The sequence below is a fragment of the Scyliorhinus torazame genome, chromosome 16 (genome assembly GCF_047496885.1).
Source record: "Scyliorhinus torazame isolate Kashiwa2021f chromosome 16, sScyTor2.1, whole genome shotgun sequence".
Taxonomy (NCBI): Eukaryota; Metazoa; Chordata; class Chondrichthyes; order Carcharhiniformes; family Scyliorhinidae; genus Scyliorhinus; species Scyliorhinus torazame.
This window is the reverse complement of record NC_092722.1, coordinates 53,101,959-53,126,049: the sequence shown is the minus strand read 5'-3', so window position 1 is coordinate 53,126,049 and position 24,091 is coordinate 53,101,959.

The following is a 24,091-nucleotide window of genomic DNA, read 5'->3' as shown; positions in this document are numbered from 1 at the left end:
CCATACCCCCACAAGCTTGTGCTGCAAGGCGGTCTGGCAACCCCGGGGGGCCCCGCTGCTACTTTTGCAGGCAGGCCAAGCACCCCGGCAGCGCTGCCCGGCCCGCGCATCCACCTGCAAGAGATGCAGTAAAAAGGGCCACTTCGTGGTGGTATGCCAGGCCCGTGCGGTCGCCGCGGTCTCCAGTGGCCACCACAAACCTCGCCACGGTCCCCGTGCGGCCAGCGGGCAGCACCATCTTCCTCCTCCAGGGCCACGTGCGGCCCCCAGGTGCCGCCATCTTGTCCCACGGATGCCACGTTCGATGGATGGGCGCCACCATTTTGTGCACCCCCAGCCATATGCGACCAATGGGAGCCGCCATCTTGGATGGACTTCCAGGACCCCAGCTCGGCTGACCGCACACCGCCCGAAGAGAACACTCAACTGCTGCGATTAGCCTCGGTGACCCTGGACCAGTCCTGGCCTCGAACACTCTCAACTGCTACAACAACAGTACTAATCAACGGGCACAAGACGTCCTGTTTAATCGACTCTGGGAGCACGGAGAGCTTCATACACCCCGACACGGTAAGGCGCTGTTCTCTCCTCGTCCACCCCGTTAATCAAAAAATCTCCCTGGCCTCCGGTTCCCACTCAGTAGAGATAAAGGGGTTTTGTGTGGCAAACCTCACAGTCCAGGGAAGGGACTTTAAAAATTACCGGCTCTACGTCCTTCCCCACCTCTGCGCGGCCACACTCTTAGGTTTAGACTTCCAGTGTAATCTCCAAAGTCTAACTTTCAAATTCGGCGGCCCTATACCCCCCTCACTGTCTGCGGCCTCGCGACCCTCAAGGTTGATCCGCCTTCCCTGTTTGTGAACCTCACCCCAGATTGCAAACCCGTCGCCACCAGGAGCAGACGGTACAGTGCCCAGGATCGGATCTTTATTAGGTCAGATGTCCAAAGGCTACTGAGGGAAGGAGTCATTGAAGCTAGCAACAGTCCCCGGAGAGCTCAAGTAGTGGTGGTAAAGACTGGGGAGAAGCATAGGATGGTCATCGACAACAGTCAGACCATCAACAGGTTTACGCAGCTGGATGCGTACCCTCTCCCCCACATAGTCGACCTGGTAAACAGGATCGCGCATTAGATCTTCTCCACGGTGGATCTTAAGTCCTCCTACCACCAGCTCCTCATCCGCACTAGTGACCGCAAATACACTGCCTTCAATGCAGATGGGCGGCTCTACCACTTCTTTCGGGTTCCTTTCGGTGTCACCAACGGGGTCTCAGTCTTCCAGCGCGAGATGGACCGAATGGTTGACCGGTACGGTTTACGGGCAACATTCCTGTATCTCGATAATGTCACCATCTGCGGACACGACCAGCAGGACCACGACACCAACCTCCGAAAATTCCTCCAGACCGCAAAGATCCTTAACCTTACATATAACAAGGATAAATGCGTGTTTAGCACCGACCACCTAGCCATCCTCGGCTACGTAGTGCAAAATGGAGTTACAGGCTCTGACCCTGAACACATGCGCCCCCTTATGGAGTTCCCCCTCCTGCACTGCTCCAAGGCCCTGAAGCGCTGCGCAGGGTTTTTCTCTTACTACGCCCAGTGAGTCCCCAACTATGCGGACAAGGCCCGTCCCCTGATCCAATCCACAACTTTTTCCCTGTCGATAGAGGCCCGCCAGGCCTTCAGCCGCATCAAAGCAGACATTGCAAAGGCCACGATGCACGCCATCGACGAGTCCCTCCCCTTCCAGGTCGAGAGCGACGCGTCCGACGTAGCTCTGGCGGCCACCCTCAACCAAGTGGGCAGACCCGTGGCCTTCTTCTCACGTACCCTCCATGCTTTTGAAATCCGCCACTCCTCAGTCAAACAAGAGGCCCAGGCCATAGTAGAAGCTGTGCGACATTGGAGTCATTACCTGGCCGGCAGGAGATTCACTCTCCTCACTGACCAACGGTCGGTTGCTTTCATGTTCGATAATGCACAGCGGGGCAAGATAAAATACGATAAGATCTTGCGGTGGAGGATCGAACTCTCCATTTACAACTACGAGATCTTGTACCGTCCCGGGAAGCTAAACGAGCCTCCTGATGCCCTGTCCCGCGGCACATATGCCAACGCACAAGTGGACCGCCTCCGAGCCCTCCACGAGGACCTCTACCACCCGGTGGTCACTCGCTTTTTCCACTTTATCAAGACCCGCAACCTGTCCGACTCCATCGAGGAGGTCAGGACAGCCACCAGGGACTGCCAAATCTGCGCGGAGTGCAAACCGCATTTCTACCGGCCAGAGAAAGTGCACCTGATAATGGCTTCCCGTCCCTTTGAACGCCTCAGCATGGACTTCAAAGACCCCCTCCCCTCCACCGACCGCAAGACGTACTTCCTGAACGTGATTGACGAGTATTTCTGGTTCCCATTCGCCATCCCCTGTCCCGACATGACCACGACCACCGTCATCAAGGCCCTCCATAGCATCTTTGCACTGTTCGGGTTCCCCGCGTACATACACAGTGATAAGGGGTCCTCCTTTATGAGCGACGAACTGCGTCAATTCCTGCTCAGCAAGGGCATCGCCTCTAGCAGGATGACCAGTTACAACCCCCGAGGTAACGGACAGGTAGAGTCTGGAAGACCGTCCTACTGGCCCTAAGATCCAGGAATCTCCCAGTCTCCCGCTGACAGGAAGTCCTCCCGGATGCTCTCCACTTGTGCTGTTAGGGGCTGGTTAGCACAGGGCTAAATCGCTGGCTTTGAAAGCAGACCAAGGCAGGCCGGCAGCACGGCTCGATTCCTGTACCAGCCTCCCCGAACAGGCGCTGGAATGTGGCGACTAGGGGCTTTTCACAGTAACTACATTTGAAGCCTACTTGTGACAATAAGCAATTTTCATTTCATTTCATTTCATTTTTCATTTCATTTAATTTTCATTTCATTTCACTCCATCCGGTCACTGCTTTGTACCACGACCAACCAAACACCTCACGAACATCCCCTTGTCTTCCCCAGGAAGTCCTCCTCTGGGATCTAGCTCCTGACCTGGCTGGCAGCTCCCAGACCCATCCTGCTCCGAAATCACATGCGGGCATACAAGTCGGACCCGTAGGTCGAGAGGGTCCATCTTCTCCACGCTAACCCCCAGTACGCCTATGTGGCGTACCCCGACGGCCGACAAGATACGGTCTCCCTACGAGACCTGGCGCCCGCCTGATCCCCACGCACACCCCAGTCACCAGTCCCACCCTCCCTCCCAGCAGTGCATCTTACAGGAGGATCGGTCCTTCCACCGGCCCCGTCTAGGCCCCCCCACCCACCGATGCACCCCGCAGCGCTCCCTCCCCAGGTCAACCGTTTTCCCCACCAGCGCCGTCTAGGGGTGTTGAAGCTGCCACAGAGATCGAGGCCACGCTCCCGGAGTCACAGACGCCCGAGCCTCCACCAGAATCACCACCGAAGCTTCGACGATGACAGAGGACGACCAGGGCCCCCGATCGATTGATTGCTTCATTTTAAAGTGTATAGTTAATTATCAATCATAAATTGTAAATAGTAAATAGAATTGTAAATAGTTACAAAACGCTGTACGGAGGTATTACGGTACCTCCATAACTACAATTTCTACCACGTTACCATGTTGTAATATCAAGCCACCACCCCCGCCGGACTCTTTTTTAACGGGGTGAATGTGGTCATCTGTGTCGAGGTATTACGGTACCTGGTAATACTTGTACACCATTGGTAGATATTGTATGTTTCCTATTGGTCAAGCTGTATGGTAGCTCCGCCCTGCAAGGCGGGGAATAAGAGCCCATGCCGCCCAAGCAGCCTTCTTTCTGTACCTGAGCTGCTGGGGGAAACATCTAGCTTATTAAAGCCTTCAGTTGGACTACAACCTCGCTTTAGTGGTAATTGATCGTGCATCAGTGGGGTTATAGGGAAACGGCGGGGTATTTGGCTTAGGTAGGGTGACCTTTCGCAGGGTCGGTTCAGACTCGATGGACCGAATGGCCTCCTTCTGTACTTTGGGGTTCTATGACCTTTTAATCTGCTACTGTCTGTACCCGAACTCACAAATTCCCAATACCTCAGACCAAAATTGGCTCCCGACAAGCAATACTTTGAATTTAAAACCTTCACCCATGTATTCAAATCCCTCCATCACATTTGCCCTCTCTACCTCTGTAACCTTCTCCAACATTACAACCCCCCCCCCCACTGCATCGCCCCTCCCCCACAGTCCCCCCAGGAGTTCTGTGTTCCTCTAATTCTGGCTGCCCACCTTGGCCAGATGTGTCTTTGGCTGCCATGGTCCTGAGCTATGGAGTTCCCTTGCTGAAACTCTTTGCCTCCCGACTTCTCCTATCTCGCGTAAGACATTCCTCAAAGACAATCACCTTGTTATCTATCCTAACATCTCGCTCTGTGGTTCAGTGTCAACAACTGTCAGATAAATGTCCCAGTCAGAACCTTGGAAGATTTTACTACGCTAAAGGTGCTAGACAAATGCAAATTGATGTTGTTGAGAAGGAGGTACATCTGCCAACTAAGGATCCATTCTTTGGAAAGCTCTAAACTTAGGTCAAGGTAGATCAGAGATGTGAATAGCTGAAGTAGAAATTATATTACGCATTAGACCTTCAGTGATCTCGTCATTCCTTATTGTGAGGCCAGTGTCAATGTGTCTGCAAGTGCAGCATCATAGAATTATCATAGAATGTCTACAATGCACAAGGAGGCCATTCGGCCAATAGAGCCTGCACCGACCCTCTGTAGGAGCACTCTACCCAGAACCACACCCCGCCCTATCCCTGTAACCCCACCTAATCTTTGGGCACTGAGGGGCAATTTAGCATGGCTAATCCACCCAACCTCCATATCTTTGGACTGTGGGATGAAACCTGAGTGCCCAGAGGAAACCCACGCAGAAGCGGGGAGAACGTGCAAACTCCACACAGTCACCCAACGCAATAATTGAATACGGGTCTGTGGTGATATGCATCACTGTAATTACACAAGGAGTTAATGTAAATATACGTAGACTAGATAAACACTAGAGGGAGCACCAGAGACATCATGACACACAGACATTCGACCAATAGGTCAGTAAGATAGGACACAACCAATGGGCAGTCAAGACACACACAGAGGTGACACTACCACAAGGGGGCTACCCATATAAAAGGACACAGCACACATGATCTTTCTCTTTCCAGTGGAGACACTTAGTGAGTACCAACAGGGTTGATTGAAACACATCACACCCACCACGTGGATTGTAGCAGACTGGTTAGTTAGTCTGAGTAGCTATAGCAGGATTAACAGGAGAGTCGGATCTAAGTAGGAGAATCGTTAACAGTTTAATAAATGTGTTAAAGTTTTCTCCAAGTCTGAACCTTCCTTTGTCAGAGTGCACATCAAAGAAGCAGCTTATGCTACGTCAAGAACATAACAAAACATGGTACCAGGAGTGGGGGTGTTGAAACCCTACAGCTCAACTCAACAAATTTGTGACAACCAGCAACAGCACCCAGGCAGGATGTTCGAGATTCCGGTTCCACAGCAGCTCAGGTACCACGGCAACCTCAGTGCAAACTGGCGTGCGTTGAGGCAGAGATTTGTGATATACCTGGTAGCGTCTGACCTAGATGGCGGGGTGGATGCAGAGAAAATAAAGCTTCTACTTACCATTGCGGGTCCAAGAGCAGCTGGAATCTTCCAGACCTTCAAATACTCAAAGGGGCAAAACAAGAGCGACTTCCAGGCAGTCCTGGACAAATTGTAAGAATTCTGCGAGGAAGATACAAGAAAAAACAGTAAAAGAGGTGCCAATCCTGACCACGAGGTGAAGGTAGGCCTGCGGAAAACGGCAGTTTTGAATTGCAGCCATCTTGGAAAAGGTGCTGCACATGCGCAGTTGCGCGACAAGCGCACAGAACGGGAAGATCCATTTGCGCATGCGCGAGAAGCCGCACATGCGCCGTTGCGAACAAGGCCCCAAGTAAAGGATCAGTGATCTGCGCATGTGCAATCGCTTCCTACGCTCTACGTCACAAGCTTTGTGACGTCAGAGGCCCCGGACCACGCCCACTAAAGGGGAAATGTCCCAAAACAAAAACAAAAAATGTTAAAGCCTCAAAACAAGATTCTTTCACCTGGAACGACGGCACAATGCCTGAAATTCGACCAGTAGCTGGAAGTAACCTCCGCAGAACCCTGCAACAAGCAGTTGGCACCATCCTAGAAGATTATATGTTTTTTGTAGACTACGACTCAGACGAAGATTTCATCTTGGGAGATGGCTACCCCAGTACCAAATCCGAACCGCAACTAGAGGTGTTGTACATTGAAGACCCCGACGACGAGTTCTTCGGATTGGGGAATCCTCAGCCCAGCATATATGACATCCCGACTCGTGAGTGCAGGATTATGATGTGGCCTGATGCCATGAGACAGAGAGCGGTCCAAGCCCACAGAGAGCGGCCTGCTGCCACACAGAGAGTGGTTCACACACAGCAAAGGGTCCCAGCCTACACACAGAAAGCGATGAAAAAGTCCACAGTGAGACAACTGCACGTCTCCACACAGAAAGTGACTCCAGTGACGCAAGCCACCACAGCGAGCTCGTGGACAGCCTCCATGATAGAAACAATGCAAGACTCCAGAGCGCAGTCCTTGCATGAACAAGAAGTGATGACAGTCTCCACAGCGAGACCAATGCACGTTTCCACACAAGGAACACTGCAAGCCTCCACAGAGGGAGTGACACAAGCCTCCACAGCGAGCTCGTGGACAGACTCCACGATGGAAGGAACGCAATACTCCAGAGCGCAGTCCTTCCATGAACAAGACCATGAGGGTCTAGCAACCTTCTCTGAGCAACCAGCAGCAGACAATGCAGGTCTGCCACGCTCAAGCGAACAACAGAAAGACTATGATAGTCTGCCACGCTCAAGTGCACAGCAAGAAGACTATGAAAGTCTACCCAGCTCAAGTGAATGACAAGAAGACACTGAGGCTCTACCCACTGTATGTGAGACAAGTGACGACAGCATCCCACTTCCCATACCAGATGTGCAATGTGACAGACCTCAGCTAGAATGTACAGAGCCACTCGACAATCACAGTGAGACTACTGGTGGCTCCGGTGACACCACGTTAATTCAATCCTCATCCGCTCGAGCCTCTCCACAAGCAAATGCATTCCTGAATGTTTTGACTCCAGACAGGGAGCATCAAGAAACCTCAGAAGATTCAAGTGAACCTGAAATGACTCCAGACGGGGAGCATCAAGAAACCTCAGCTGACTCAAGTGAACCTGCAATGACTCTGGACGGGGAGCAACAAGAAACCAAAGCTGATTCAGTTGAACCAGAAAGGGCTCCAGATGGGGAGCATCGACAAACCAAAACTGACTCAGATGAAACAGCCCAGACTCCAGACGGGGAGCACCGACAAGCCAAAGCTGATTCAAGTAAGCCGGACATGACTCCAGACGGGAAGCGCTGCGAACTCAGTGATGGCACGCTCAAGGAAACAGCAGATGCCACAAAGGACGCTGACACGAGTAACTGTGTGAAGGACTCGTATTATCCACAGAGTGTGGTCCTTGAGCGCAGCAAACACAGCAACAAAACCAACCAACACAACAACATCAAAGACAATAACAAGGAGCGTACCAGCGGCAACAACGTCGACAACAAGCACGACAAAAACAACACCAATGGAACTGCGACTGGTGCGACATGGTACAGCTCTGCAAATGAGGGACACTGTTGCTGCTGAGCTCAGTACAATGACATACCATGGCAGGACGATGCATCGTACCAATTCACGTTTGCTACACGACCAACAGGCAACCTGGCTTTCAGGACAGATGCCATCAAGAATTGCTACCATAAGCATCGAAAGAAAGAGTCCAAATCAGTCAATGAAGTGATTTGACCACTTGAACACTCCTGATGACCAAACACCAGGACACTGACGGCATTCACAAGGGAATGACAACGTCACCATTGACACTTCTATACCAGTCCATATAATTTCATGAACTATTGGACTCATAACTTTTATTTTGTATTGTATTTTCCTCAAAGTCATCACAACTATTATTTGGTCTTGTATACTATTGTATAGTCATCACAGTCATCATAACTTGTACATAGCATCACTTATCTACCTGTTTTTGTTCAATTTTCTTCAACACTGTACAGAAAATATGTAACACGGAAAAAGGGGGGATGTGGTGATATACATCACTGTAAATACACAAGGGATTAATGTAAATACACGTAGACTAGATAAACACTAGAGGAAGCACCAGAGACATCGTGACACACAGACATTCAACCAATGGGTCAGTATGATAGGACACGACCAATGGGCAGTCAAGACACACACAGAGGTGACACTAACACAAGCAGGCGACCCATATAAAAGGACACAGCACACATGATCTTTCTCTTTCCAGTGGAGACATTTCGTGAGTACAGACAGGGTTGATTGAAACACATCACTCCCACCACGTGGATTGTAGCAGACTGGTTAGTCAGTCTGAGTAGCTATAGCAGGATTAACAGGAAAGTCAGATCCAAGTAGGAGAATCATTAACAGTAATAAATGTGTTGAAACTATCTCCAAGTCTGAACCTTCCTTTTTCAGAGTGTACATCAAGGAAGCCGCTTATGCTACGTCAAGATCATAACAAAACAGGGTCCACGGCACCGTGAGGCAGCAGTGCTAACCACTGTGCCACCCCATACTTGCATGCACTGTGCATGCTTTGGCAAATTGCTTTGTTGAGCTAATTGCCTTATGAGAGACAGGTGATGGCTGTTGGCTCAACCTCCAAAAGAGTGAGAATGGGCGGAACAGTGGCCGGGGGGGGGATTTATTTGCAGTTTGCATCTCTGCTGAGTTGGATGCACAATAAACTTGCTGAAAGTAAAAGACAAGTTGCTATATTATTCCTCCGGCATGTACTGTGCGTTCACATTAACACATGGAGGAGATTATTTGAGCCGGAAGGTGAAAACAGGGTTTTACAGTATTCAGACAAGTCTGTCTGAAAACATGGATTCAACACACCATTTTGTTCCAAATTGCTGGTTGCCATTAATTTGGACTTTTCTGGAGGAGCTAAAATGGACACTGATGGGTTTCGCTCTCAAGTGATGATGAGGGACAATTTTTGAGCAAGCAGCAAACATGCGCCAGGATTTTATGCACCTCCCCCCCCCCCGTTTTGATATTGTGGTCCAGTCCAACTGAATGGAAAATTCAATGGTCTACCACTTGTTGGCAGGAGGCGGGGGGACGGGGACGGGACATGTCGCACGGGGAAACACGTCGCACGGGGAGACATGTCGCACGGGGAGACATGTTGCGCGGGGAGACACGTCGCACGGGGAGACACGTCGCATGGGGAGACACGTCATGCGGGGGAGACGCGTCGCAGGGGAGACGCGTCGTGAGGGGGGGAGACATTTTGTAGGGGGGAGACATGTTGCAGGGGGAGACATGTTGCAGGGGGGAGACATGTTGCAGGGGGGAGACATGTTGCAGGGGAGAACGTTGTGTCTCCCTCCTGTCTTTAAGATGAGCAGTAATTTGAAGAAGAGTAACTCCCTGGAGCTCTGGTTGGTTAGCTAAATTGGCTGGACTGCTGGATTGTGATGCGGAGCGATGCCAACAGCGTGGGTTCAATTCCCGTACCAGTTAAGGTTATCTTTTCACTCGTCTGAGGTGTGGTGACCCTCAGGTTAAATCACCATCAGTCAGCTTTCAAAGGGGAGAGCACCCTGTGGTCCTCTGGAAATGTGGCGACATTTACACTTACAAGTACTTAATTGGCTGTAAATCACGATGGGGGATCTTTAGGTCATGAATAGAGTTATATAAAAACATTTTTTTCTTTCTTGGTAGGAACTGGCATAGGGGTAGGCCCACTTCTTGTTAATAGGGAGGGGATTGCACAGGATAGTCCATAATTCATTGGTCACTGTCTGTGTGCAGCCTGCACGTTCTCCCTGTGTCTGCATGGGTTTCCTCCGGGTGCTCCGCTTTCCTCCCACAAGTCCCAAAAGACATGCTGTTAGATGAATTGGACATTCTGAATTCTCCCTCAATGTACCCAAACAGGCGCCGGAGTGTGGCAACTAGATGATTTTCACAATAACATCATTGCAATGTTAATGTGAGCCTACTTGTGACAATAATAAAGATTTTTTTTTTTTTCCCTGACTTGGTTAAAATAGTTTTCCATGCAGTCATTGACACAGGTTAACACCATGCAGCACCACATTCACCATTCCAGGCATGTGATCCTGCAGCACAGCATATTAGCTTTTGACACCCACACATCAGATGTGGCATGGGCGTTATGAAGATTGACATTAACTTGCAACATAACTTATTAGAAAAACACTCTTGTTAAATCCTTGACCGTCACCAAACTGAGTCACACAATTATGAATATAAATCTTGAACTTCAAATTACTCTTTGTTGTGAGAAACAATCTTTCCAATATTTTTAGGTGGCCTCGTAAACATTTTAAAAACATTTTTAAAAAGCTGAATGCACTCTGATGTGTTTTCTCTGAAGTATTTTTGGTTTAAAAGTTCTAACCGGTGGCATGGTCCATATATTCTTCCTAGTGTGACTTTTCCCTCAATAGGAAGAAAGTTGGGTGTGATCTATCGGCCGCGTTACATCTGAAAGGCAGCATGACGCGGATGGTGGATTCTGGGAGACTCCCCCTCCGGGATCTACCCGGCCCGCCACACCTCCGAAGGTCGAACGCGATCTTGTGAGACGCCGTGATCAGAGTCCCGTCCATTGTGGGCAGCATCACTATTTTGCAAATCTGTACAATAGCAGCATGGTAGCGCAGTGGTCAGCACTGCTGCTTATGGCTGCCTCAGGGTGCCGAGGATCCGGGTTCGATCCGGCCCCGGGTCTATGTCTGTGTGGAGTTTGCACATTCTCCCCGTTTCTGCATGGGTCTCGCTCCCGCAATACAAAAAAACCGATGTGCAGGATAGGTGAATTGGCACCATTGAATTGCCCCTTAATTGGAAAAAAAACATGGGTACTCTAAATTAATAATGAAATAATGTGCTCTCCCATGAAAATGAAAATCGCTTATTGTCACGAGTAGGCTTCAATGAAGTTACTGTGAAAAGCCCCTAGTCGCCACATTCCGGCGCCTGATCGGGGAGGCTGGTACGGGATCTACCCGGGTGTTGGATCTAACCCTTTGTCTCGGAGATCTCGAGCGAGCGCCATTCAGTGCTGGTCTCCAGAAACGGGGACCAGATAGAACTGCACTCGTGGGGGTCACCCAGGGAATCGGAGGCCCCCAGCTGCTAGCCCTCTGGGCAGGGTGATGCCATGGCACTGCTCGTGCCACCTGGGCACTCTGCCACTGCCAGGCTGGTGGTGTCACTTGTGTGCCAGCCTAGCACTTCCAGGTACCCACGTGGAACTGCCAGCTGACAGTTTCCCATGCCCAGGATCAGGCCCGGAGGTGCCCTGTGCAGTTGTGGTGGGGTGAAGGGGGTCCTGAGGACCCCCTTGTAGGTAAGTTGGGTCTTTCGGGGGTTTGGGGGTCATGTCGGTGATTGAAAGATCAGACTGCCATTGAAAAATGGCGTCCCAATCTCTTCCTGCATTGAGGAGTTCCTTAGCTGCGCTCCTCAGTGCAGGAAATGGGACTAGGTGTGGCCTTGTTGGGGAGTTCCCCGCTGAGGCCCTGAATATAACCAGTGCCCCGGTAGATAGGATGGTGTTTCTCGGCGCTGCATAGATTTCCGTGGTTTTTGTTGAGTGAGGAAATGTGTACTTGCAATGAAAATAAATTCTTGCAAAAAAGTATAAAAGGTTGTCTCTAGTTCTACACTTCAGCATTCCCCAGGAGCCAAAGGCAAAGGCTCACAGGAGAAAAATAACTGGAACATTTCTCTCTGACTTCCTTTGGGTGATCAAAACTAGTCCAGATAACCTTGGTCCTCATTTAACCAGGTACTGATCTTTCATATGCGGTGATCCCCACTCCAGTCAGAATCTGGCTTGAAGGAACAGAGTGAATCAATGTTCAAAATTCAAGCAGTTCCGCAAATTCATCAGTCCCTGCACGAACAACCATGAAACATTCAACCTAGTTCTTCCCTTGCATATATATTTAATTAATAATCGCTTATTGTCACAAGTAGGCTTCAGTGAAGTTACTGTGAAAAGCCCCTTGTCGCCACATTCCGGAGCCTGTTTGGGGAGGCCGTTACGGAAATTTAACCCGCGCTGCTGCCTTGTTCTGCATTGCAAGCCAGCTATTTAGCCCACTTTGCTAAACCAGCCCCTGGTTTAAATAAAATATTAAGCATTGCTATGATATTTACCACCATTGCTAACTATTTTTGGTACTTGTGCCGATGTTAATCTGAGACCACGGGTGAAACCTTTTGGCTGTTCACAGCGATGGCATCTTCCGGTCCTGTCTAGGGCAGACCTCACGCCGTGGGTTTCCCTGACGCTTGGGGTGGATTCAATAGGAAATTCCATTGACCACTGCGGGACCAGAAGATCCCGCCAACGGCGGGCCACCTCCCAGCACCGAGAAACACGCCTGCAGGCAGGCCAGAGAATCTCACCCCATATCTATCCTCTCGGATAGATGGAAAAGATCCAACATTTCTGATTATGCACATTGGTTGGCAGGCACATTTTCCCCGTTATAGCAGTGACCACACTTTGCAAAGTGGTGCGGTACTTTGGGACGGCCCAAAGTCATGACAGGTGCTTGAGAAATGATTTTTCAATATTTTATCTTCGCTGACACAAGAAGATGAAGGGAACGCCCCCTTCTCAACTCTTTCCCCCCTCCCCCCACCCACAAGGCTTGGTTGGATCAATGGCAGATGCTGGGCAGGGCCTGTAGATTTTCAAGGCACATTTCAGAGCCACTACATCCAAATACATTGAGTCAGTGAATGTGTTAGTCAGGATCAGTTCATAGCTGAAAAGCCACAGTATTAACACCAAATTCATTTCCATGTTGTAAGTGTGGTAGTCACCACTGTTGTATTGCATATACTGCATGCGAGGGTATTACGGTAAGGCCCCTGTACTACAGGTATGGGGGTAGATCCCTGCCTTCTGGCTCCGCCCAGTAGGCGGAATATAAATGTGTGGGCTCTCCGAGCTGCAGCCATTCGGCAGAAGCTGCGGGAGGCGCCACATATCTGCGTAATAAAGCGTTGATTAATCGTCGTAATTGATAGTGCACCAATTTATTATTATCACTATCACAGAATCGTAAATTCTATGATCTATGATTATGCAGAGATTTTGCAACGATGGATCTCCGCATCAAGCCTGATTGCCTGCAGCTGCACCCTCAAGCAGACAACGGCAAGTCGGCATTCGCACATTGGCTAGCTTGCTTTGAAGCCTACATCGGATCTGCGACAGAACCACCCTCAGAGGCACAGAAGCTCCAGATCCTCTACACGTGGCAGAGCTCCGATATTTTTCCCCTCATCCGGGACGCACCGACCTACGCTGAGGCCATGGCGCTACTGAAGGAGAACTACACTCAGCAGATTAACAAAATCTACGCCAGGCACCTCCTGTCCACGCGGCATCAACTCCCCGGTGAGTCTGTGGAAGATTTCTGGCGTGCCCTGCACGTCCTGGTGAGAGACTGTGTTGCCAGGCCGTTTCGGCCGCTGAACATTCTGACCTGCTACTTAGAGACGCGTTCGTTACGGGCATAGGGTCGGCCTACATCCGCCAGCGCCTCTTAGAAGGGGCTACCCTCGACCTCGCGGCGACCAAGAAACTAGCGCTCTCGCTCACAGTCAACTCACGCAATATACAGGCGTATGCCCCCCGACCGCACGGCCCACCCCTTCTGCGCATCGTGGACCCCACCAGTGAACACCCCACCGTGGACCCCATCAGCGACCTCCCCCAGCCAACCCCAGGCCTGCACAGTACAGCAGCCAACCAACCCCGGGGGACCCAAGTGCTACTTCTGCGGACAGTCAAAACACCCCCGGCAGCGCTGCCCGGCACGGAGCGTGCTCTGCAAAGCCTGCGGGAAGAAAGGACATTTTGCTGCTGTGTGCCAGGCCCGCTCGATCGCCGCTATTGTCCCTGCACCCCCCACGTGCTACCCGTGGGCGCTGCTATCTTCCTCGCCTCAGACCACGTGCGGCCCGTGGGTGCCGCCATCTTGCTTCCCTCACAACACGTGCAGCCCGTGGGTGTCACCATCTTGCTCGCATCACAACATGTTCGCCGCCATCTTGTCTGCCTCAGGACCCCTGCTCGTCGGGCACCTCATTGGGCTGCTCATCGCCTGCAACCGCCGCCGACCAGCCACGTCTGTCCTCCATCACGATCGACCAGTCCCGACCGCACAACCTCGTGACAGCGTCGACGGCAGTGAAGGTCAACGGGCACAAGATATCCTGCCTTCTGGACTCCGGGAGCACTGAGAGGATCTTGAGGTGGAGGATCGAGCTCTCCACCTACAATTACAAGATTTTGTATCGCCCCGGTAAGCTCAACGAGCCCCCCGATGCCTATCCCGAGGTATATATGCCAGCGGACAAGTGGACCGACTCCGGACCCTGCACGACGATCTCTGTCATCCAGGGGCCACCTGCTTTTATCATTTCATAAAGGCCCGCAATCTGCCCTACTCCATCGAGGAAGTCAGGGCTATCACCAAAGACTGTCAGATCTGCGCTGTAGCCACGTAAAATGGCTGCTTCCCGATTAAATTGGTCAAATCCCGATCCAAAATGGCGAACGGCAGAGGCTGATGGGAAAATCAGCCAACAGGACTCAAACGGAAGGCTGCAGGTAAAACAGTGTATTCGCCTCTGGGGGAAGCCAGACTGATCAAATCATGCAGCCATTAACATCACAACAATCCAGCCATCTGCAGTGAACAGCCATCCCCAGGAACAATTGCTATACATTAGCATTTGTAAAGCTACTCCAGACCTCTCGGCACCAAGAGAGGCTAACACAAAGAAAGGTGGGCAACCACCCCCCCGATCAAGGAATGCCCCATTATTGGAGCATATCGAACCGAGTGATTGGAACCAAGTCCAATCACTTGGAACCAGGGTCAAGGTCCGCCCCGAGAGGCGGGAAGACCCTAGCTAACTATAAGAGTAAGGGACCAAGTTCAGATCAACCCTTCTCTTCCTGCTCGCAACCTTCGCAAGAACCTTGAAGCTTGACTCCAGCGATCGCTACCCGGTAGAGACTCCTCGCCATCGACCTGGATCAGCCTTTTGAATCCCGCAGGCCAGACCCAATTCGATAAGCCATTTGTTTCCCTGACCTGGTGGGCCATTCCTAAAGTATTGGCCAGTAGTGGTAGGTTTTGATATAGAAAGTAGGATTATTGTATAAGTATTTATTGCTGTATATATAATAAATGATCGTTGTTTTAACTCTTACTAAGCGGTGTGCTGTATTATTAATCATAACTTGAGCTTGAACCACGTGGCGGTATCAGAAAGATACCTGGCGACTCGTGAGCAAAGGTGACAGAATTAGAATTAATAAAACTAAGGCTAATAAGAGCAACAGCGCGGAGTGTAAACCGCACTTCTACCGGCCAGACCGTGCGCGCCTGGTGGATGCCTCTCGCCCCTTTGAACGCCTCAGCATGGACTTCAAAGGGCCCCTCCTCTCCACCGACCGCAACAGGTACTTTCTTAATGTGGTCGACAAATATTCCAGATTCCCCTTCGCCATCCCATGCCCCGATATGACGTCTGCCACCGTCATCAAAGCCCTCAACACCACCTTCGCTCCGCTCGGTTTCCTCGCCTACGTCCACAGCGACCAGGGATCCTCATTTATGAGTGATGAGCTGCACCAGTACCTGCTCAACAGGGGCATTGCCTTGAGCAGGACGACCAGATACAGCCCCCGGGGAAACGGGCAGGTGGAGTGGGAGAATGGGCCGGTCTGGAGGGCCGTCCAACTGGCCTTACGGTCCAGGAACCTCCCAGCCTCCCGCTGGCAGGAGGTCCTCCCCGACGCCCTTCACTCCATTCGGTCGCTCCTGTGCACTGCGACTAACGAAACCCCCCATGAACGTCTCTTTGCCTTCCCCAGGAAGTCCACCTCCGGGCTTTCACTCCCAACGTGGCTGGCAGCTCCAGGACCCGTTCTCCTCCGCAAGCACGCGCGGCTCCACACAGCTACTCCACGCGAACCCGCAGTACGCCTTGATAGCGTATCCCGGCGGCCGCCAAGACACAGTCTCCCTCAAGGACCTGGCGCCAGCTGGGTCCCCACACACACACACTCCTGCTGCCCCGGCGCCACCCTCCCTCCCCCCGGCCTGTTTTCCACCAACAGGCCTGCTCCCGTAGGCGGAATCAGGATCTCGCTGGAGAGTGGCAAGAACCCAATTTCCACCATTTAAGTCCCATTTCCATACAACAACGAGAGCCAGCCCATATCCAATGGTCTCCCATCATTCAGCAGCCTCCCCAGCAAGTGCTCACGCTGGCATCGATTAGTACTCCCTTTGAAAAGCATTGAGCTGGCGGAAGGGCTTCTGTGGGGAGCCGAGGAGGTGAGTAGCCGTCTTTGCTCACAGGCAAAGAGCCGGGGGGGGGCGCTGGACTTGCTACCCCAGTGCTCAGTGGGAGGTGGAGGTAGGCCACCATGGGGTGGGGGGATGCGCTGGGGAGGTAGGCAAAGGGCCCGGGGCTCAGCCTGCTTTGCAGAAGGAAGTGACAGAGACATCATAATGGTTTTGCAAAAAGGTGTTTAATATGCTGTACAGACCCCACTCCCAATTGTGCCACCCCCCACCTCCCCAACCCTCACCCGTGCCCTCAGTGGTCCTTGACGTGCTTGGCACTCCTAGTCTTTATGTTTCCCCAGGATGCACATCAGAGGTGGAGGCAGCCAGCTGCTTACCTCGTCCTGTGGCCTACGATGCCCCTGGCATTCGGCCTCTGGGGGCTCTGAGGACTGAGGGCCCCGGCCCATTGTCAGCAGCTGTGCCTTTCTGTCCCTTGTGCTGACTGCGAGACATGACTTCATCAGAGCGGTGGAACTGGGGGGAGCTGGTAGCCACCTTCGCAACTCTATGGGACCGGTCCGGCTTCGCACCCGACACCCCCTCCTCCTAACCAGTGCCCTTAGGGCCCTGGGATTCACCCTGGGACAGGGAGGCAGCTCGTTCGAGCCCCGGCTGCTCCTGTATCACCTGGCTCTGCCAGCCCTGGCTGGTGTTGACGACCTCAGCGCTGCCCCTCAGTGACTGGGCCAGGCTCTGCAGTACCTCGGCAATGCACACCTGTAACTGGGCCAAACTCCACAGCGCCTTGGTCATGTCCATTTGAGAGCGGGATGTGTCCCGCAGAACCTCATCAAGGTCAGCCTTGTACTGGGTGACATCCCCCAGTGAGTCGGACATCTTGCCGAGACCCTCAGCCATGGCTGTCACCGACTGCACGATGCCTTGGACACCTTCACTCGTGGTACTGATGTCATGCACCAGACTCTCCACTGCGATCTCCAGCCTAGCTGTGTTGGCCACGGTGCCACGCTTTGCCGACGACAACTCCTGCATCCCTAGCCTCTGGGACTCCTCCAAATGGATATCGATCTGCTGGAATGATGCTGACATCTTCCTCTGAACGCCCAAGTTGATCCTATCGTCTCCATCAGCCCCGGATAACTCTGTTCCACAGGCTCAGCATCAGGCTGGGACCCAGCTGTGTACTCCTGCCTCTGCTTGATGTGCATCATCAGCGGTGTGGTGCTCACCAGATTGTGCCCCCTAAACTTGTCCACTAACCTGTCCCATCGAGGTGTATGTATGTGCTCTGGTGGAAGGTGGGGATTACAGCTGTGCCACGACCACGGTTGCATCCTCGGATCTCTCCTCCGAGGTGTTCCACTCGGAGTCAGGAGAGGGGGCCACCCGGCGTGACCGGCTCTGTCGGCTGGAGGAGTTGCAGGAGAATGGACATGTGGTCAGTGGGAGGGAGAGGTCAGTTAGTCAGTAAGGTAATCTCTACTCACGTTTGACAGGTCCTATGGGTGGGGCCCGGTGGTTCCTCACCTCTGTGGTGTCCACCAGCCTCCATCTACCCTCCGCCACACCGATTACCTCCAGGGCCCACTCCTCGAAGGAGGTGAGGATTCTTATGGCTGGCACCCCTCTGCCAGTCTGGGCCCTCTCCCAACGATTTTGGGAGAGCTTTTCCTGAGGAGACACAGAGAGGACATCATTAGCCACACGCATGGTTCACATTGCTGGGAGAGGGGGTGTGAAGATGGGGTTGAGGGGTGGTTGAGGGGGCAGGGTGGAGAGAGAGCTGGGGGTCGCATGGGGAGTTGAGGGGTGGGTGTTCCCTTGCTGCGGGGGGGGAAACGTTGGTGTCTACTGACTCGTGCTGCCCGGTATAGGTCGTTGAGTGTCTTCCTGCACTGCAGTCCAGACCTCCTGGTCACACTCCCCGAGCTGACGCCACCTCTCCCAGGCAGCGCTGACTGCCTTGTGGCTCACCCTCTGGGACCCTCCTTTGCCTCCACCGCATTTAGGAGCCTCCACAGGTCAGCTTCCCCAAATCTTGGGGCTGGTCTCATAAGTGCCATTGTTGCGGGCTGGCTGGGGTTGGCTGAGCAAGTGCAGCTTAAGTGCTGCTCGACCTTGTTAGCGGGAGGCTGGCGAGCGCGGTCCCGGTGAATCAGCTGGCGAACCTTCATTTGCGGCGAGAAGTCCGTGAGGCCTCGTTCAGTGGACCAATTAATGTTGAATTGCGTTGCCGGCCTCGCTGGGCCGAGCAATTCCTGCTCGTTGCGACGGTTAGAAATATTTCTGGAGAATTGTGCCCTTAGTCATAGGAACGAAAACCCTGCTGTTAGTGTTTGTAAATGGTTGAATCAGCTGGCTCAGAGGGACTCTCAATTCTCTGATTACTTTAAAGCCTTGCTGCTGCAGATTCTTAATTTCTTGCATTTTTATTGACCAAATAATTTGGAAATGTTATTAACCAATGAAACACTGATCCTCTTCAAAGTAGTTCCCATTTCTAAAATGGGCATATCAGGGGAATGAAAAAAAGAGTCTCACAGATCAATAGAGTAATTCGGCAGAAGAAAGTAATGGAAGAGGTTGAAACGGTTTTGCATTTTTATTACAATTTTGTTTTGAGTCACTAACTTGTAGTTTAGGGTCAATATTACAATGATGTGACCATCTCATATTTGAAAAGAATTTTTCTTGAAACATTTGTTGAGCTCATTAAATGGCTCATTTATGCTGGCTCGAGTAACCTGCATTAGAATCACAGAATCTCATCAGTGCGGAAGGAGGTCATTCAGCCCATCGAGTCTGCACTGACCCTCTGAAAGAGCACCCTACCGAGGCACACTCCCCTGCCCTATCCCCATCACCCCATAAGGGCAGCACGGTGGCACAAGTGGATAGCACTGTGGCTTCACAGTGCCAGGCTCCCAGGTTTGATTCCCCGCTGGGTCACTGTCTGTGAGGAATCTGCACGTTCTCCCCGTGTCAGTGTGGGTTTCCTCCGGGTGCTCCGGTTTGCTCCCACAGTTCAAAGACGTGCAGGTTAGGTGAATTGGCCATGATAAATTGCCCTGAGTGAACATAAAGGTTAGGAGGGGCTATTGGGTTACGGGGATAGGGTGGAAGTGGGGGCTTAAGCGGGTCGGTGCAGACTCGATGGGCCGAATGGACTCCTTCTGCACTGTATGTTCTATGTTTAAACCCCCACCTAACCATTGGACACTAAGGGTCAATTTAGCATGGCCAATCCACCTTACCTGTATATCTGTAAGCATTCATACACAGGGATCCTTTCGCTGCAAAAAAAAAGGAATATGTTCAATAAAAGCAAAATAATGCAGATGCTGGAGTTCTGAAATAAAACATCAAATGCCGGAAGGACTCAACAGGTCTGTCAGCATTTGTGTAGAGAGAAACAGAGCTAATGTACAGAGTCCATGGGTGTGATTCTCCGACCCCCCACCGGGTCGGTGAATCGCCGGGGGGCGGCGGGAATCCCGCCCCCGCTGGCTGCCGAATTCTCCAGGGCCGGAGATTTGGCAGGGGCGGGAATCGCGCCGTGCCGGTCGGCGGACTCCCCCCCCGCGATTCTCCAACCCACGATGGGGCGAGTTCCCGCCTGTTTGCCGGGTCCCGCCGGCGTAAATCAGGGTAGGTCCCTACCGGCGGGACCCAGCTCCGTGGCCGGCCTCCGGGATCCTCGGGGGGGTGCGGGGCGATCTAGCCCCCGGGGGGGGGGGGGCCCCCACGGTGGCCTGGCCCGCGGTCGGGGCCTACCGATCCGCGGGCGGGCCTGTGCCATGGGGGCACTCTATTCCTATGCTCCGGTCGTGTTAGCCTCTGCAATGGCCGGCGCGAAGGTGGACCCCCCTGCGCATGCACGGGGATGACGTCAGCAGATGCTGATTCTCCAGCTCATGCGCAGACCCGCGCCTGCCGGCGAAGTCCCTTCAGCCCCGGCTGGCGCGGCGCCAAAGGCCTTCCACGCCGGCCGGCGCGGCGCAAACCACTCCGGCACCGTCCTAGCCCCTGAAGGTGCGGAGGATTCCGCACCTTTGGGGCGGCCCGACGCCAGAGTGGTTCACGCCACTCCACTGCGCCGTTTCTGCCCGCCCCGCCAATTCCCGGAGAATCCCGCCCTATATCTCTCTTCTTCAGGCTCATGCTGTTGAACATGGGGTGGAACAGCAAAATATGAGGTATGGGATAGGTGACAGCTGGGAGACATTTGACAAAGATGTCATGGACACTAGACAAAGGAAGAGTTAATGTTTTTTTTAAAGACTAAAGTGGCATAAAGACAAGATAGTATAGTGTGTTAATAGCAGAACAACGGTCAGTGCTCTGTGAAAGCAAAACGTATGAACGAGGGACAGATAGACCTGTGAGGGACAGTGGGGGAGTGTCGTGAGACAAAATAATTGGATTTCAAAAATAAGGGCCAAGATGGGGGAAGAAAGTTCACAAACTCAATGTTAAATCCAACAGGAATATGATTAAGCCTTGCATATTCTTTGTATTACCGGGGAGCGTGGGAAGCATATAGTCCCTGTTACTTTCTCCACTGCAATACCTCGGCGAATCAGAGTTGACTTGCCAACCAATCAGTTAGCCTTTTCTCCTGTGGGATAAATTGTTGTGACTGTTTTGAAATTTGGCATTCTTGTGTTCGTCCTGATGAGTGTGAGCTGGAAAATTTTGGCAACCTGTCTCTCTCTTCAACAACATTCCAGTTCTGTCGTCCCAGGTGATGTGACCATCAATTCACATGAGATGATTAGTAAAAGTGAACAGTGGTTTTAATAAGCTAGATCTGTGCTTGCCTGTGACTGCTCTGTACTGAGTGCTGCCTACAGGCTGCAGGTTTATATACCACCCCTGAGGGGGTAGAGCCACAGGCGGAGCCCACAGTGGCCTCAACATAGTACAGTACAATACAGTGGCGAATTGCAGTCGCAATACGTTCACCACACCAAGCAATGCAATTATTTGTGTAGGTTCCAGCATCGGAGAGCGAAAACGAATACATTGCAAAACTGAACAGTTCAGTTCATGGTTGAGCGCATTTTACTCCTATTGAAGGAGAACATCACTTCTGTTGTGCCAACGAGTTTAGAAGTATCTAAATGTAAAACAGCTGAGAACAGAAAAGGCTGGTGGGTTTAAACATTACTCCCATGATAGGCAGTGTGCCCAAGCAAATTGACACTGCCTAATAGTAGCTGTTTCCACTCGGTTTAAAGTGGGATACAATTTCAAATCTATTGCATTTGATTTAAGCTGGCTGTTTAACACACATGTCCCTTTCTATTAAAACCCAGTGTGAAATCATTAAATGAAAGCCCACCCCTTTTCACCTCTGAGTGAAGAAAGCTCAGTAATCAAACTTTTCTGTTAACCAGACACGACGCAAACTTAAAAAGTACAAATCGCACCATTTGCTGTACAAACCATATGGGGCTTCTATTTATTGAGGAGTGTAAGGGTTTTAAGATAAGCTGTCAAAATGTTGATTGGGAACAAAGTTACGTGTTGAACACTGCGGCAATTCGCATGTTTTCAAATATGTCAGTGTGATATTTAAGAATTGTAAAGAATCTGTCTTCGAATTTATCTTTTTTGTCAGCTGCTCAGTGACCTCCTCGGTTTCCAATTATGTTGAGTGAGAAACCCCTGTATATTAGCAGCTGGACACAGACCAACTAGTGTATTGAGAAAGGACAACATTTGCATGCAATGAGCGTGCAATACTTACACCAGCAACAGGTGTTAGGCTTTTTGAATATGTAAATAAGGTCCCACATATTTGAATATTTCTATTTGAATAATCCCCCTGCCCCCCCCACCCAATATCTGGAACTGTCCCTCACTCAGGAGAACCAGGCCTGTCTGCATTCCTTAAAGGGACTGCTGCTGAATGCAACCAACAGAGTAAGTGCTTGTAATATGATTCTCCAAGTATGGAGCCAGGTAGACTCAAGCTTGTTTTTCTCAAAGCCTGTCCCTCAGGATTGAGGCTGACCTGCTCCCATTCAGGTTTGTTGTGTTCTGAGAAGACTGCTAAGTCCAATGGGTGAACTGTATGCTTCGCGGTGTGCAGGGCAGGTGATGCTCAGAGTTGAGTAGATGTGTTATTTGAAGTTTAGTGCAATCCCTCCTCGGCTTCGCCTCTGCACATTTCCGCCGATGTCCCTCTTCCCAAATGAGTCACCTCCATTTTAGCTGGTCACATGCTAGGCATGAGTCAACGGGGATGTTTGACTTCCTAATAGACATTCCTAAAGCATTTCCACCGTCCTCTTCGGAGTCTCCTGCTGCGATGGAGCTCTAGGTAGAGCTTGCCCTCCTGGTTCCCCATTAAACCTATGCGTGCCTGCTGCTGCATCCCGCTGCAGTCACTGACATTAACTCGCAAACCTGCCCATCTAGAGCAACCACTACTGCTTTCCTACCATCCCAAACTGATCATTCCCTTCCTGACCAATTAGCTTCTCCATTCGCCCCCTTCTGCGTCCTTATTAACCACACATTGGAGGATGACTACTGGTGACGCAGCAGCCTGGTCCTTGATGCCTTGTTGCCGGGTTGCCTGCAGATGCTCATTAGGCATCCACAGTACACCATCTCAATGATAATAAAGCCTGAGGTTCAATATTGCATGCACCTTTGGCCTCACCATGTAGCACCAGGAATAATCGCACCCTCCCACCAAAAATCAAGGCTGCTGTGAAGTCCTTAGGGAAGAAATAATTATATATTCAGCCAGAATTAAATCTGTTTGAGCTATTAAACATGGATCCCCTACTTTCTCTTCCTCGCAGACTCCCTCTGCTGGCACAAGTGGCCAAAAAGCACAATTACATTTTCATCACAATGCAGGTGCGCTCCTACTTTGAGCTGCCACCTATCAGACAGAGTAATTTCATTGCCTACCCTGCTTGGCAAAGTCTGCATGATAGAGTCCAGTGGCTTCAGTACATCACTCAGACTAAAGTGCTGCTTCTAATCCCGAACATAAGGCTCCTACATCAATGGAATATGTCACTTTATTAAATTATTTCAGTCACACCAAGCTCAAATAAATAACTGATCCAACGTTGTGAGGCTCTGACCTTTAGCTGTACCTAATTAGTGACAGACTACACTCGGGACATCATCTGGGAACAGAAGGGTATTGAAGGGGCAGCACGGTAGCCTTGTGGATAGCACAATTGCTTCACAGCTCCAGGGTCCCAGGTTCGATTCCAGCTTGGGTCACTGTCTGTGCGGAGTCTGCACATCCTCCCCGTGTGTGCGTGGGTTTCCTCCGGGTGCTCCGGTTTCCTCCCACAGTCCAAAGATGTGCAGGTTAGGTGGATTGGCCATGATAAATTGCCCTTAGTGTCCAAAATTGCCCTTAGTGTTGGGTGGGGTTGCTGGGTTATGGGGATAGGGTGGCGGTGTTGACCTTGGGTAGGGTGCTCTTTCCAAGAGCCGGTGCAGACTCGATGGGCCGAATGGCCTCCTT